This window comes from Zalophus californianus, chromosome 2 (assembly GCF_009762305.2).
Source record: "Zalophus californianus isolate mZalCal1 chromosome 2, mZalCal1.pri.v2, whole genome shotgun sequence".
NCBI lineage: Eukaryota > Metazoa > Chordata > Mammalia > Carnivora > Otariidae > Zalophus > Zalophus californianus.
The window spans coordinates 188,859,627-188,876,404 of NC_045596.1; the positions used below are offsets into that span (position 1 = coordinate 188,859,627).

The following is a 16,778-nucleotide window of genomic DNA, read 5'->3' on the forward strand; positions in this document are numbered from 1 at the left end:
AGGAACCAATAGCCATGAACTTTAAAGGAAAAAGTGCATGCAGACTATAGACAGGGCAGCTGGAAAGCGCCAATGAGATATATATGAATGATAGATTCAGAACTTATCTTTTATATCTTTGTCAAGGCTAAATATTTCAGATATTTTTACATTTTTAAAGGAACTGCCACTGCAAAGATTTAAAATAGTCCTTAAATGTCAAGGTTGCATGCTAATACTTCTGTGCAGTTTTCTCGCAGGGGATATTAAAGTGATGGAATACTACATAATAAAATAGAAACTCCAGACCCAAAGGAAGATCAGCCTTCACGTAAAAAAAAAAAAAAGAAGAAGAAGAAGTCAACTTTCTCAGCAAAAAAAGAAATAAGTCCAGTTGAAAACAATAATAGTGATAAAAAGGGACTGAAAGTAGATCTTATGCCACCGCACTAAAGGAATGATGTGTAATTTGGAGAAGTTATGGTTAAAGAGTCTGCCACAGAGGAAGGCGCTGATTCATACAGAGCGAATTTTAAACCACCGAAGATTTTCCATACTGAAATGATTTTTAGAGAAAAACCATGTAGTGTACTGATTTATGAACCTATTTGCGAACACTTGTAAAATTTCAAATCATCGGGTCACTGTTAGCTTTTGGATATTTTGGTCAAATCAATCTTCTGCTATAGACTTTCTGAAAAAGTTAACAATTATTGAGCACTTCTGTGGGCCAGGCCCTGCCCCAAGTGCTTTACTCACACAAACTCATCTAATCCTTCCATCGGCCTTATGGAGTATGTACCAGCAGGACCCCTCGTTGAGAGGTGAGGAGACTGAGCACAGGTCATTTCGTTTGCACAAAGTCACGCAACTTTGTGAGTGAGGAAATGGGGACTCAGGCGCAAGGAAATGGACTCTAGTGCTTGTGCTTCTGGTGGTATCCCAACAGAGGAGGGGTTGGTTAGTGCTGAGCACACTGCCTCTTTACTTTCTGTCCTCATTCAAAATCGAGTCATTATTGGGGTGCCTGGGTGGCTCAGTCGTTAAGCGTCTGCCTTCGGCTCAGGTCATGATCCCAGGGTCCTGGGATCGAGCCCCGCATCGGGCTCCCTGCTCAGTGGGGAGTCTGCTTCTCCCTCTCCCACTGCCCATTCTTGTGTTCCCTCTCTCGCTGTCTCTCTTTGTCATATAAATAAATAAAATCTTAAAAAAAAAAAGAACTATGGATGTATCCACGGGTTTGCATGCACACATGTATTTTCTCACTTGTCTCATTAGAGCGCCTAGAAACAGTGACACCTCAGCAGCAAGGACCAGATCCACAGCAGCTCTTGGTCTCGAATACCGTTCTCTGATAAAAGAACCAAGAATCCTTGGAGAAATGGCCAATTCTAGGGCAAAAGCAGGAAAAGGACAGGATGAGCCTGGAGCATCTCGTAGTGCCAGAAAGGAATGAAATAATCAAAGAACTAAACAATGGGGATATATATAGACAAGAGCCTATTGTTATAACTGTGTTCCTTAGATCCTGTGTTTGTCTACTTGGCATCTCGGGGCCACACGAATGGCCAAAATTGTTTATAACTCCCCAGTGATCCAGCGTTTGTGGGTGTGTCAAAAAACCCTCTAAGCACTTCCCAGTCCATATCCTCAACCACCTCCTTCATTGATTCACACACACTAAGAAGTCAGTATTTCCCTGGCTCTGTACCAACCCAGGGCCGGGCCCCAGACAATGAGGGACAGCCCCTACAGCTCAAAGCCTGCCTGAATTATTCAGACGAATCTGAAAGTGTTTGCCTTGCTCTGTCTTGCCTTCCCCTCACCCCTGCGTCCAACTCCTGACCAAACCGGGTGCTTCCCCCTGTGGCCCTGTGTGGTGTGGTGTGGTGTGGTGTGCCCCCTCCTCTCAGGAACTGTAAGTAACAAATTCTTCTTTCCATGTCTTTAGCCTCTCTGTGTTGTCACTCGGTCACCCCCGGAAATGACAGTCTTACTGGTACATTTTAACACACCGGCCTGAAATAGCCTACAGTGGCCAAAGCTGGAACAATGTGAGCGACAAAATCAATAACACGGTTTTGGATTACAATCACAAATAAAATAAATATACATGAGTCCAATAGTAAGTAAATGACTGAATAAATAAATGTGGAAAAGGAACACGTTTTCCTCAAAGAAGAATTCCAAATAATTTATGCCGATACTTCTCCCTCCAGGAGATGAAGCCCATTCTCCTCCCCGCCTTGAGTATGAGCTGGAGTCAGTGACTTGTTTTAAAAAAACAGAGGAGGGAAAAATAGTAACTGTATAGTGGAGAAAGCTGGCAACACGAAGTGATCAAGGTTAATATATTACTAGTGATGTCATATTGAAAACATGTACCCTGATATGATGTCATAAGAAGGGCATTTCACCCTGCATTATGCTCTCCCCAAACCCCTAGCCCCAGTCTAATCATGGGAAAGACATCAGACAAGCCAAGATTGGGAGACATTCTCTAAAACAGGTCATGAAAAGACAAGAGAAGATTGAGAAACAATCATAGACCAGAGGGGACCTAGGAGATATGATGACTAAAAGGTATCTCATTGGATTCTGGAACAGAAAAGACACTGATGAAATCTGAACAAAGTCAGGAGTTTAGTGAAGAGTAATGCTCCAGTTAATTTCTTAGCTTGACAAATGGACCACAGTTTTATAAGATTTCCACATTAGGGAAGATTGGGTGAAGGGTGCATGTGAAGAGTCTGTACAATAACTTGTCTATATGGAAACCTAAAATCATTCCAAAGTAGAGAGCTGACTGAAAGAACATTAGCTTAGGTAAACCTAAGGCAGCTTTTCTGTGAAATCAAATACTGTCCTGGGACAGGAAATCAGGTGATATCTCCCCTTATGGATATACATATATATTTTTTAAAGTTTTGTGTATGTGTGTTTTAGTAATCTCTATACCCAGTGTGGGGCTCGAACTCACAGCCTTGAGATCAAGAGTTGGTGCTCTTCTGACTAAACCAGCGGGGAGCCCTGAGATATCTTTAAATATGCAAAGACAATCATTGCCTTTTACCACAGGTAAGTTGATCCACCTGCATGAGAGGAGACTGCACCATTTGCATCTTGAAATTTCTTCCAAATCTATGATTCTAGCTTGATAAGAATTTAATTTAATTTCATTCATGCAATGTTGGCTAGTAATCTATGAATGCCAGGAAATATCTGTCTTATGATCTATTTGGAAGCATTGTATATTTTGTGTATAACACCTTCATTGTATTATACAATCAAACCTCATGAAATAACATTTTTGGGGACAAATAAGAATAACTGGAATTTTTTTTAAAACTCACGGACAAAAATCTTTAAATAGTATTAATTCTAAATAAATTTTCTTTAGAAAGTTTTTGTGGACGAATAATGCCTTTCAAAAATCCAGTATTCTTGAATAGCTGTTGTGTGTAAGACACCATGCAGTACACTTGGTGAACCGGTGATAGTCACAGGTTAAATGCTCAAAAAAAATATAATGCTAAAACAACATACACTACATTATTTAAAGTATAAAAGGGAGGCGCGTATAAAAACCTATTTAAATATGTAATGCTATACATCTGTGCACAACCCTTAGCTATAAATTTTTGTTTATTCTTAAAAGTTCAGTACGATATAGAGGGAATAAAGTCCAACCATTCAGACAGCCAAATAGCAGATGAAACAGATGGACTCTGAATGGCCATAAAGGCCAGAAAATTCTCCTATTTTGGCGCGTCCCTTGTAACTGGCATGGAATGTCCATTCTTCTACCATTGTGGTTGTACGTTGCATAGCCTTATGCTTTTTCATTCTTATAGTGACCCATCAAAATTTATATCATGGATAATAGAATAATCATTTATAAAGCACGTAGTTAAAAATAAATATGGGAGATTGAGCACCATAAAACTAATTTGGGCTTAATGCCCAGAGAAATCACATATTGAGATGTTCTTGACTTAAATACGTTCACTAGAGCCACATATTAGCTAAACCTCTGGGCGGGTTTCTGTTTCGCTCTGTAAAGGCGGGGAAATGTATCACTGGGCCAGTATTGATTTACACTGAACTGCAGAAAGGTCGTCCATACTCACAATACTTTTGTACACAAACACATACCAGGTAATATACACGTTGTGTTTGCAAACACACAGTGAAAAGTCATGGCCAATCAGATTACCGTTGGCTTGTGAACCATCTGGCTGGTTTTTGTTTTTTTTAGTGAAATAGCTACAAAGTTCACTCCTATGTTTTGCTTCGGTTTCTCAATGCAAAAAACAAAACAAAACAAAACAAAACAAAAAAAACGTGTCGACAACAGGGGCTTTTCCTTTTAGCAGAGAGCACTATTGGCCCCCTTTTGAAAAGTCCAAGGTGCAAGCTGGAAGACTCTCCCCACAAAGGGGTGAAGCAACCTCCCAGCGATTGGCCAAGTCCGGCATTTGGTTCCATTGGTGGGTTCCTGGAGGCGTGAATGCATTTGTTACACTGGCTTCATGGAGGGTCAGCACCTCCCTGGCTGTAAGGGTCTGTGAGTACTCAGGACCAGGAGCAGGACCATACAATACAGGAGCAGGTCTAAAGAGCTGCTGAGGAACTGTGAGGAACAGACCAGTCTCGAGGAAAAGGGACAATCTGAAATCCCACCACCCTGGCACATGAAAAGATCCATCTGCAGATCTGACTACTGTTTCAGAATTCCCCAAGTTTCTCCCCTTCCTCTGTCCTTCCCTTTCAGTAAATGTGGAACAGACAGGGGCATGAATATGGAGAGATGTGTGTGTATTCCTTTTCTTCATTCTTTTTCGGACTGTGTTCTTTTTGTTTTTTTGTTTTGTTTTTTAAAGATTTTATTTATTCATTTGCGAGAGAGACAGAGAGAGAACAAGCAGGGGGAGAGGCAGAGGGAGAGGGAGAAGCAGACTCCCCGCTGAGCACGGAGCCCGATGCAGGACTCGATCCCAGGACCCTGGGATCATGACCTGAGCCGAAGGCAGACGCTTAACCATCTGAGCCACCCAGGCGCCCCAGACTGTATACTTTTTGTGTAGGAATGTCCAGCAACTTTCCTTAGGAGCACGAGCTGAAGCTGTGTGGCCCAGGGGAAAAGCCTAGACCTTGGGAGCCAGAAAGATCTTTGCCGGATTGCTGGCTGCACCACATACTAGCTGGGTGACCCAATCGTCACTTTACTTTGAGCTCCAACGATCTTATTCCTTCCATGGCAACATAAGCACCTTCCTCAGGCGATCGTAGTGAGCACTGAGGTACTGTATCTAAACGTGTCTAACACAGGATTGCACCACAAGAATTGGTTCATTTTTCCCTTCTTTCTTTTCCAGCCTCTACCAGTCTTGTCTGTCTTCGCCTTCCCTCTCTCTGTGTTTAACTCCTTACCCCAACAGGTAATTCGCTTTATCTTGTAAGTACATTCTAAAATATTTTGTCCTTACTGAATATAAGTTTAAATTTTTTTTAAGTTTCTAATTTAGAAATCTCATGATTTCAAGCATTGCCCCATCTCTGACAACGGCTGTTTAAAAATTGTAGTGGACTTTCCTTTTCCCAACATCTAAATCCTCTTCCTAAATTTGGGTATGCCCGAGTGTGGGAGATTTGATGGAAGGCAGGGAATTCCTCCCACTAGACAACCAGGATGGGAATAGCCATACGTCAACTTAGCCCAGCCAATCAGATGCTCCTGATGTGGTACTGGATTGGGCTCCGCCAATCAGATGCTCCCAGTGTGGTACTGGATTAGGCTCTGCCAATCAGATGCTCCCAATGAGGTGTGACCAATCAGATGCTCCCAGGGTGGTACTGGATTGGGCTCTACCAATCAGATGCTCCCAGTGAGATGTGACCATGGTGGATGAGTCAAAGAAGCAAGAGAGCGCAGGCAGCGACAGCGCTGGTCTGCAGATACTGCAAGGTCTGGAGCATGGGTGTCTTGTGCCTGTGGTGGGCCAGGTGGTCAACAGTGGCCAGAGCTCGAGCCACAGATCGCTTCTCAGTTTTCACGGAAGAGGCCCCCTTCACCCTCAGTCAGCTAATTTCATCCAGGTTCTTCTGGTTTCCTGTTCCAGACTGCTCTTCTGGAGAGAGATCTACAAAGTGAAGCATTCCAAGACCTTTCTAGAGCCATTCTCCGGTTTTGGGTGCCATTGCTTTGGGAATCTGTCTCCTACATAAACGTGAGAGGCTACCACACTTCTCTTAGCAGATGTTCATTGTAGTAGCCTGACTTCGTTTCCTTTCCTCTCACATCTTTATTTCCGAGTGACTTGTTGGGTGTGTGCGGGCGTGTGTGCATGCACATCTCCCGTGTGTCTATCTCTTCAGTCTTCTCACAGCAAACTCTGACTTGGAAAAAGTTATCTCTGATTGAAAGACCAATAAAGCCAAAATCAATAGAAAATACAGGATTAAAAGATACTTGTACATCCTACACATTTAAAAAAATCTTTCTTTCAAGCATATAAATGCAGTGTTGAATGTTTCCTCACTGCATGTTCTCGAACTTTCTGGGGCTACAATTCCAAAGGTAAGAAACACAACTTAAATAAATGTGCGATCATAGTGGATGTAAAAAGTTTGAAGTCATAATAGGGTGGCTTCCTTTGCATTTTTCAATCCGAGGCATTTTAACTATTAGTTTCTCCTCAGATTGCCGCTCCTGAATTCACCTACCCCTCCAGAGAAAGCCTGCCGTCAGTGCTAGCTCAGAGGAAAACGCTCCTGCTCCGCTTCAGAGTCAGCAACATCTGTTCTTCTCCTGGTCTCTGCTGCTGCCGAGAGCAAACAAAGACATTTACTGACCAAAATTCAATGCGTAGAAGCTAAGCTCATGGAATCTGCCAAGCTGTGTGACGTTGGGGAGTTCTCTCTTGGCACCTCTGTTTCTTTCTCTGGAAAAAGAAGTGGTTGTAATAGTACCTACTTCCCAGGGTTTTTGAGAGTATAAACTGAGTTAAAACATGTGATGTGGTCAGACTTGGTCCAGCATATGGTACGAACTCAGTAAGGATTAGCTATGGTCACGATAACGCATGTCCCTTAGTTCACCAGTGAGGAATTTTCAGATCTCACAGTCTACTATGGGCTGAGTTGGGCCCCCCTCAAATTCATATGTGGAAGTCCTGACCCCCAGTATCTCAAAATGTGACTGTATATGCAGAAAGAGGCTTCAAAAAGGTAATTAGGGTAAAACGAGATCATGTGGACAGGCCCCAATTCAGTGTGACTGGTGTCCTGAGGGGAGAGGAGATCAGGGCACACATACACAGAGGGAAGGCGACGTGAGGAAGACACAGGAGTAAGATGGCCATCTACAAGCCAAGGAGAAAGGCCTTCGGAAGAAGCCAGTACTGCCAACACCACGATCTTGGACAAGGAGAAAGGCCTTCGGAAGAAGCCAGTACTGCCAACACCACGATCTAGGACTTCAAGCTTTCAGAAAATAAATTTTTTTTTTTTTTAAGATTTGTTATTTATTTATTTGAGAGCAAGAGAGAGCACAGAGGGAGAGCAAGAGGGAGAAGCAGACTCCCTGCTGAGCAGGGAGCCCGATGTGGGACTCGATCCCAGGACCCTGAGATCATGACCTGAGCCGACGGCAGAGGCTTAACTGACTGAGCCACCCAGGCCCCCCGGTTTGTACCTTTTTACCCACTTTGCCAATACCCCCTCCTTCTCACCCCTGGTAACCACAAATCTGATCTCCTCTATTAGGTTTTTTTTTTTTTTTTTTTTTGGTTTGGGTTCTACATATGAAGTGAAATCATATATATACATCCGCTTCTTTTTCCATTTATTCTTTGATGAATACTTAGTTGGTTCTCATGTTTTGGCCATTGTAAATGTTCATTGCTGCCGTGAACATGAGGGTGATATCTCACTGACATAGTGTTTTCGTTTCCTTCGGATATATCCCCAGAAGTGGGATTGTTGGATCATATAGTAGTTCTATTTTTAATTTTTTGAAGAACCTCAATACTGTTTTCCACAGTGGCTGCACCAATTTACATTCCCACTGACAGTGCATGAGAGTTCTCTTTTCTCCACGTCCTCATCAACACTTGTGTATCTCTTGTCTTTTTGATGATGGCCATTCTCACAGGAGTGAGGTGATATCTCCTTGTGGTTTTGACCCCATATTATCCACATTAATTTGTAGAACTGAGGATAATAATTGGGGTGCTTGCATCCCTCATTCTTCTTAGGCATATTTATAAAACTTCAAGAATACCATGGCCCTGCACTCCCTATTGCAATGGTCAATGCCTAGTGTCACTCCTCAGAAAGTGTCAGGCGTACAAGACTCAAGTCCATTGCAACCAAATTCATTTCCGGTGAGGCTACTAACTCGTGCATAAGTATTAGAATTACTGTGTGAAATCCCACACAGCAATGAAAAGGAAATAGCACCTCACTTCCATCTTGTTCTGGGGCACTCCAAGATCCACGGGTTCCCAATGGCAGATGTTCAGCAGACAGAGAACTAATTCTTGGTGGAGAAGGATGGATCTGCGTGAAGAGGGAAATTTTGGAGTTTTCCACACCCAGAGACAAACAGCGGTGCTGATGGAGGAGCCGTCAGTCATGGAGGCAGGAGAGGAGACAGCCCAAGGAGAATCGCCTGAGAGATCCCGATCTGGCAACCAGCACTTAGATAAATGAGAGATTCAAGACAAAAAAAGCCTATATCTGAGTTGTCTCCTGTCCTCTTAAGGGTATATTCAAATCTTCATCAACACATTCTAAGAACACTTTGTTTTACTTTCTAACTCTACTTGAACTTTAAACTTTCAAACTATTCTGCTATCATTCTCTAGCATGGGCAGAGAGCAAGGTTTTTTTTTTTTAAAGGTCTCTTTGGGGAGCATTAAATATAGTTTTTAATCTGTTTCACTTGATTTTTGTTTTAGTCATACCCACAGGAATATTCATGTATGAATCAGCCTGAAATAATGAAGCTTGAATAATTGTATTTTTTTGGAAATAGGTCAGTTCACAGCTACCATTAGAAAGGTAACATCTTGAAGCAATCGTTCTTTCTGAACGTCGTCAAAACTGTTGCTATGTTACCCATTCCGTGTGTGTGTCTGTGTGTGTGTGTGTGTGTGTGTGTGTGTTTTAGGATTTTTTTTTTTTTTAAGTAATCTCTACACCCAACGTGGGGCTTGAACTCACAACCCCAAGATCGAGTCACATGCTCCAGCCAGCCAGGCGCCCCATTCCGTGTGTTTTCAACCTGACGCTAGTGTTTAGGAATGTAGAAATATAGTTTTGGGGGAACAATTTTTTTTATATTTTTATTTTTTATTGTTATGTTAATCACCATACATCATTAGTTTTTGATGTAGTGTTCCATGATTCATTGTTTGTGCATAACACCCAGTGCTCCACACAGAACGTGCCCTCTTTAATACCCATCACCAGGCTTACCCATCCCCCTAACCCCCTCCCCTCTAGAAACCTCAGTTTGTTTTTCAGAGTCCATCGTCTCTCATGATTCGTCTCCCCCTCTGACTTACTCCCCTTCATTCTTCCCCTCCTGCTATCTTCTTCTTCTTTTTTTTTTCTTAACATATATTGCATTATTTGTTTCAGAAGTACCGATCTGTGATTCAACAGTCTTGCACAATTCACAGCGCTCACCGTAGCACATATCTTCCCCAATGTCTATCACCCAGCCACCCCATCCCTCCCACCCACCACTCCAGCAACCCTCAGTTTGTTTCCTGAGATTAAGAATTCCTCATATCAGCGAGGTCATATGATACATGTCTTTCTCTGATTGACTTATTTCACTCAGCATAACACCCTCCAGTTCCATCCATGTCATTGCAAATGGCAAGATCTCATTCCTTTTGATGGCTGCATAATATTCCATTGTGTGTATATACCACTGCTTCTTTATCCATTCATCTGTTGACGGACATCTTGGCTCTTTCCACAGTTTGGCTATTGTGGACATTGCTGCTATAAACATCGGGGTGCACGTACCCCTTCGGATCCCTACATTTGTATCTTTGGGGTAAATAGCCAGTAGTGCAATTGCTGGATCGTATGGTAGCTCTATTTTCAACTGTTTGAGGAACTTCCATACTGTTTTCCAGAGTGGTTGCACCAGCTTGCATTCCCACCAACAGTGTAGGAGGGTTCCCCTTTCTCTGCATCCCCACCAACATCTGTCGTTTCCTGACTTGTTAATTCTAGCCATTCTGACTGGTGTGAGGTGGTATCTCATTGAGGTTTTGATTTGGATTTCCCTGATGCCGAGCGATGTGGAGCACTTTTTCATGTGTCTGTTGGCCATTTGGATGTCTTCTTTGGAAAAATGTCTGTTCATGTCTTCTGCCCATTTCTTGATTGGATTATTTGTTCTTTGGGTGTTGAGTTTGATAAGTTCTTTATAGATTTTGGATACTAGCCCTTTATCTGATATGTCATTGGCAAATATTTTCTTCCATTCTGTCGGTTGTCTTTTGGTTTTGTGGACTGTTTCTTTTGCTGTGCAAAAGCTTTTTATCTTGATGAAATCCCAATAGTTCATTTTTGCCCTGGCTTCCCTTGCCTTTGGCAATGTTTCTAGGAAGAAGTTGCTGGGGCTGAGGTCGAAGAGGTTGCTACCTGTGTTGTCCTTTAGGATTTTGATGGACTCCTGTCTCACGTTTAGGTCTTTCAACCATCTGGAGTCTATTTTTGTGTGTGGTGTAAGGAAATGGTCCAGTTTCATTCTTCTGCATGTGGCTGTCCAATTTTCCCAACACCATTTGTTGAAGAGACTGTCTTTTTTCCATTGGACATTCTTTCCTGCTTTGTGAAAGATGAGTTGACCATAGAGTTGAGGGTCCATTTCTGGGCTCTCTATTCTGTTCCATTGATCTATGTATCTGTTTTTGTGCCAGTACCATACTGTCTTGATGATGACAGCTTTGTAATAGAGCTGGAAGTCTGGAATTGTGATGCCACCAGCTTTGCTTTTCTTTTTCAAGATTCCTCTGGCTATTCGGGGTCTCTTCTGGTTCCATACAAATGTTAGGATTATTTGTTCCATTTCTTTGAAAAAAGTGGATGGTATTTTGATGGGGATTGCATTGAATGTGTAGATTGCTCTAGGGAGCATTGACATCTTCACAATGTTTGTTCTTCCAATCCATGAGCATGGAACGTTTTTCCATTTCTTTGTGTCTTCTTCAATTTCTTTCATGAGTATTTTATAGTTTTCTGAGTACAGATCCTTTGCCTCTTTGGTTAAATTTATTCCTAGGTATCTTATGGTTTTGGGTGCAATTGTAAATGGGATCGACTCCTTGATTTGTCTCTCTTCTGTCTTGTTGTTGGTGTATAGGAATGCCACTGATTTCTGTGCATTGATTTTATATCCTGCTACTTGACTGAATTCCTGTATGAGTTCTAGCAGTTTTGGGGTGGAGTCTTTTGGGTTTTCCACATACAGTATCATATCATCTGCAAAGAGTGAGAGTTTGACTTCCTCTTTGCCGATTTGGATGCCTTTGATTTCTTTTTGTTGTCTGATTGCTGTGGCTAGGACTTCTAATACTATGTTGAATAGCAGTGGTGAGAGTGGACATCCCTGCCACGTTCCTGACCTTAGGGGAAAAGCTCTCAGCTTTTCCCCATTGAGAATGATATTCGCTGTAGGTTTTTCATAGATGGCTTTTATGATATTGAGGTATGTACCCTCTATCCCTATACTCTGAAGAGTTTTGATCAAGAAAGGGTGCTGTACTTTGTCAAATGCTTTTTCTGCATCTATTGAGAGGATCATATGACTCTTGTTCTTTCTTTTGTTAATGTATTGTATCACGTTGATTGATTTGCAGATGTTGAACCAAGCTTGCAGCCCAGGGATAAATCCCACTTGATCATGGTGAATAATCCTTTTAATGTACTGTTGGGTCCTATTGGCTAGTATTTTGGTGAGAATTTTTGCATCCATGCTCATTAAGGATATTGGTCTGTAATTCTCCTTTTTGATGGGGTCTTTGTCTGGTTTTGGGATCAAGGTAATGGTGGCCTCATAAAATGATTTTGGAAGTTTTCCTTCCATTTCTATTTTTTGGAACAGTTTCAGAAGAATAGGTATTAATTCTTCTTTAAATGTTTGATAGAACTCCCCTGGGAAGCCATCTGGCCCTGGGTTTTTGTTTGTTGGGAGATTTTTGATGACTGCTTCAATTTCCTTAGTGTTTATAGGTCTGTTGAGGTTTTCTATTTCTTCCTGGTTCAGTTTTGGTAGTTGACACATCTCTAGGAATGCACCCATTTCTTCCAGGTTATCTAATTTGCTGGCATAGAGTTGCTCATAATATGTTCTTATAATTGTTTGTATTTCTTTGGTGTTGGTTGTGATCTCTCCTCTTTCATTCATGATTTTGTTGATTTGGGTCATTTCTCTTTTCTCTTTTCTTTTTGATAAGTCTGGCCAGGGGTTTATCAATCTTCTTAATTCTTTCAAAGAACCAGTTCCTAGTTTCGTTGATCTGTTCTACTGTTCTTTTGGTTTCTATTTCATTGATTTCTGCTCTGATCTTTATTATTTCTCTTCTCCTGCTGGGTTTAGGCTTTATTTGCTGTTCTTTCTCCAGCTCCTTTAGGTGTAGGGTTAGGTTGTGTATTTGAGACCTTTCTTGTTTCTTGAGAAAGGCTTGTATTGCTATATACTTTCCTCTCAGGACTGCCTTTGCTGTATCCCAAAGATTTTGAACAGTTGTATTTTTATTTACATTGGTTTCCATGAATTTTTTTAAATTCTTTAATTTCCTGGTTGACCCATTCATTCTTTAGTAGGATGCTCTTTAGCCTCCATGTATTTGAGTTCTTTCCAACTTTCCTCTTGTGATTGAGTTCTAGTTTCAAAGCACTGTGGTCTGAAAATATGCAGGGAATAATCCGAATCTTTTGGTATCGGTTGAGACCTGATTTGTGACCTAGGATGTGATCAATTCTGGAGAATGTTCCATGGGCACCAGAGAAGAATGTGTATTCCGCTGCTTTGGGATGGAATGTTCTGAATATGTCTGTGAAGTCCATTTGGTCCAGTGTGTCATTTAAAGTCTTTATTTCCTTGTTGATCTTTTGCTTAGATGATCTGTCCATTTCAGTCAGGGGGCTGTTAAAGTCCCCCACTATTATTGTATTGTGGTCAATGTGTTTCTTTGCTTTTGTTATTAATTGCCTTATAAAAGTGGCCGCTCCCGTGTTAGGGGCATAGATGTTTACAATTGTTAGATCTTCTTGTTGGATAGACCCTTTAAGTAAGATATAGTGTCCTTCTTCATCTCTTATTACAGTCTCTGTTTTAAAATCTAATTTGTCTGATATAAGAATTGCCACCCCAGCTTTCTTTTGGTGTCCATTAGCATGGTAAATGGCTTTCCACCCCCTCACTTTCAATCTGGGGGTGTCTTTGTGTCTAAAATGAGTCTCTTGCAGACAGCATATGGATGGGTCTTGTTTTTTAGTCCAATCTGATAGCCTGTGTCTTTTGATTTGGGCATTTAGCCCATTTACATTCAGGGTAACTATTGAAAGATAGGAATTTAGTGCCATTGTATTGCCTGTAAGGTGACTGTGACTGTATATTGTCTGTGTTCCTTTCTGATCTGTGCTGCTTTTAGGCTCTCTCTTTGCTTAGAGGACCCCTTTCAATATTTCTTGGAGGGCTGGTTTAGTGTTTGCAAATTCCTTTAGCTTTTGTTTGTCCTGGAAGCTTTTTACCTCTCCTTCTATTTTCAATGACAGCCTTGCTGGATATAGTATGCTTGGCTGCATATTTTTCTCGTTTAGTGCTCTGAAGATATCATGCCAGTCCTTTCTGGCCTGCCAGGTCTCTGTGGATAGGTCTGTTGCCAATCTAATGTTTCTACCATTGTAGGTTACATATCTCTTCTCCCGAGCTGCTTTCAGGATTTTCTCTTTGTCTCTGAGACTCATAAGTTTTACTATTAGCTGTCGGGGTGTTGACCTATTTTTATTGATTTTGAGAGGAGTTCTCTGTGCCTCCTGGATTTTGATGCCTGTTTCCTTCCCCACATTAGGGAAGTTCTCTGCTATAATTTGCTCCAATATACCTTCTGCCCCTCTCTCTCATTCTTCTTCTTCTGGGATCCCAATTATTCTAATGTTGTTTCGTTTTATTGTATCGCTTATCTCTCGAATTCTGCCCCCGTGATCCTGTAGTTGTTTCTCTCTCTTTTTCTCAGCCTCTTTATTTTCCATCATTTGGTCTTCTGTATCGCTGATTCTCTCTTCTGCCTCATTTATCCTAGCAGTTAGTGCCCCCATTTTTGATTGCACCTCATTAATAGCCTTTTTGATTTCGATTTGGTTAGATTTTAGTTCTTTTATTTCTCCAGAAAGGGTTTCTCTAATAACTTCCACGCTTTTTTCAAGCCCAGCTAGTATCTTTAGTCATGATTCTGAACTCTACGTCCGACGACGTACTAATGTCAGTATTGAGTAGGTAGGTCCCTGGCAGACGGTACTACTTCTTGTTCTTTTTGCTGAGGTGATTTTTTTCGTCTTGTCATTTTGTCCAGAGGAGAACAGATAAATGAGAGAACAAAATGCTAACAGGTTAACAACGTCCTGGGGGAACAATTTTTGAAAAACAATGACTTCAGGTTAAAATATGTGGGGAGTTAGGGACCAAAATTCCATCTATAAGATTGCTCCAGCTCTACTTCACTTGATTTGAGAGTCCATACAGGTTCTTCCCCAATTACGAACACTTGACTACTAAGCATCCATACACAACAATTCCGTATTTGTAGACTGGCTCTTCCTGCCTGCGGTGGGGGGGTGGGGGTGGGGTGGTTTCCCCGGGACACCAGAGGGGTCATGAGATAATGCTGCCACCTGGCGGTCAATGGGGGTAACTAACATTTACCCCCAAACTATTTTCTCCAGGGCATCTTTCACCCAGTTCCGTTCAGTTTTGCTCTCTTCCATAAACATTTATTGAGTTTCCATGAGAACCAGGCATTGTGATAATTACTCAGGTGCAGACCTGTCCCTATCTCCTTTACTTTTGCTTTTTACCTTTTGCAAGTCAGTTTATTTAATCTCATGCAATTGCTTTCTTGGGAATAGCCTGATTTTCACCCTCTGCCCTTCTTTCCTCCCTCAGTTCTTGCGTGGTTACCCGAGAAAGGGTTATCTCCCTTCTTCTTTCTTAGGTTCCCTTTGTGTACCAAAAAAGCACTAATCATGACTTAAAGCAAAAATGTCACGCTGTTAGACATTGTTGCAGGAAAAAAGGAAATCACAAATTTTATGATTTTTTCCATGATAAATTCTCAAGCCCTCAAAGGGGCCCAGAGTTCCACAAAAGTCTCTTTTTGTTCTCTCACCTAATTGTGTTTGTATCACTTTAACCCACTGTTCCCGAGGCACCAACATTGAAGAAAAAGATTTCTAATTCTTCTCGTCCATTCTTAATTTTCCAGCAATAGTAAATGCTGCTTTTCGCTATTTTTCATCATAAGGATGGACCATTTCAGCTTGTTGTGGGTTAAATCCATTTTCTTGAGATCATTTCTAAGCATAGTCATCATTAATGAAACTATTTTAGGGGCGCCTGGGTGGCTCAGTTGGTTAAGCAACTGCCTTCGGCTCAGGTCATCATCCTAGAGTCCTGGGATCGAGTCCCACATCGGGCTCCCTGCTCAGCGGGGAGTCTGCTTCTTCCTCTGACCCTCCCCCTTCTCATGCTCTCTATCTCATTCTCTCTTTCAAATAAATAAATGAAATCTTTAAAAAAAACTATTTTAGGGAAAATTCCTCTTGAATTCAAACAAGTAACTAACCCTTCAGAAAGAGCACTTCAACACAAGAATTCTGCAATTAAAAAGCAGAAATTATGGACTGGTTTATAATATAAAAAATTTGTTATTTCAGAGATTAATGTCTCTTGGAATGTTTAAATGACATGATTTCCTGATGCATTTAAATTGTGATTCAATTGTAAAACATTTAGAAATAGAAGTAGTTATAAATCCAGTGAGGGTAAACACAGAGTCAGTAAGGATCAAAGAATTTAGTGAGAATTACACAATTTCAGGATTCTGAGCATTCTGTTAGTTTCACTAAGTGTGCATATGTCTGAAATATTCTTATTTGCAGTCAAAACAATGGGGGAAGACTAATTATAAGAAATATGTAACCTTCAGATAAATTCCTAGAATTCCCAGTGGAATTGCTCAAAGAGTATGTACATTTGTAATTTTGATAGATATTGCCAAATTTCCCTCCACAGAGATTATACCAGTTATGTTTCTATCATTTTTTTAAAGATTTTATTTATTTACTTATTTATCTGAGGGAGAGGGCATGAGTAGGGGGTGGGGCAAAGAGAGAGGGAGAAGCAGGTTCCTCGCAGAGCAGGGAGTCCGACGTGGGGCTCGATCCCAGGATCCTGGGATCATGACCTGAGCTGGAGGCAGATGCTTAACCGACTGAGCCACCTGGGTGCCATCTATCATTTTTTTAATTCCCAAAGACGTCATTATTGTTGGTTAATACAGTCAGAGTTTATTAGACTTATGCAAACATTCATTTTATAACCTTTATTCTTCCTTTCTTTCTCCTCTCTGGCCCTCGAAATGGGATCATTTGCCTTTTTAAAAGTATATCCTTTAGAATTACCTTAAGTGAGATTCTGCTGGGGGTAACCCCTCCGTTTTGTTCATCTGAAAATGTCTTTATTTGCTCTCCTCCCTGAAATAATTCTA

At 41.3% G+C, this 16,778-nt stretch overlaps 1 long non-coding RNA gene across 1 annotated transcript; it reads left to right on the top strand.

The window, feature by feature from the left end:
• The first annotated feature begins 2,443 nt into the window (after nt 1–2,443).
• On the top strand, nt 2,444–7,365 carry LOC113925744. Its single transcript, XR_003521040.2, has 3 exons — nt 2,444–2,562; nt 2,926–3,057; nt 6,682–7,365. It is a non-coding gene; the product is annotated as an uncharacterized LOC113925744 (long non-coding RNA).
• The last annotated feature ends 9,413 nt before the right edge of the window (nt 7,366–16,778 follow it).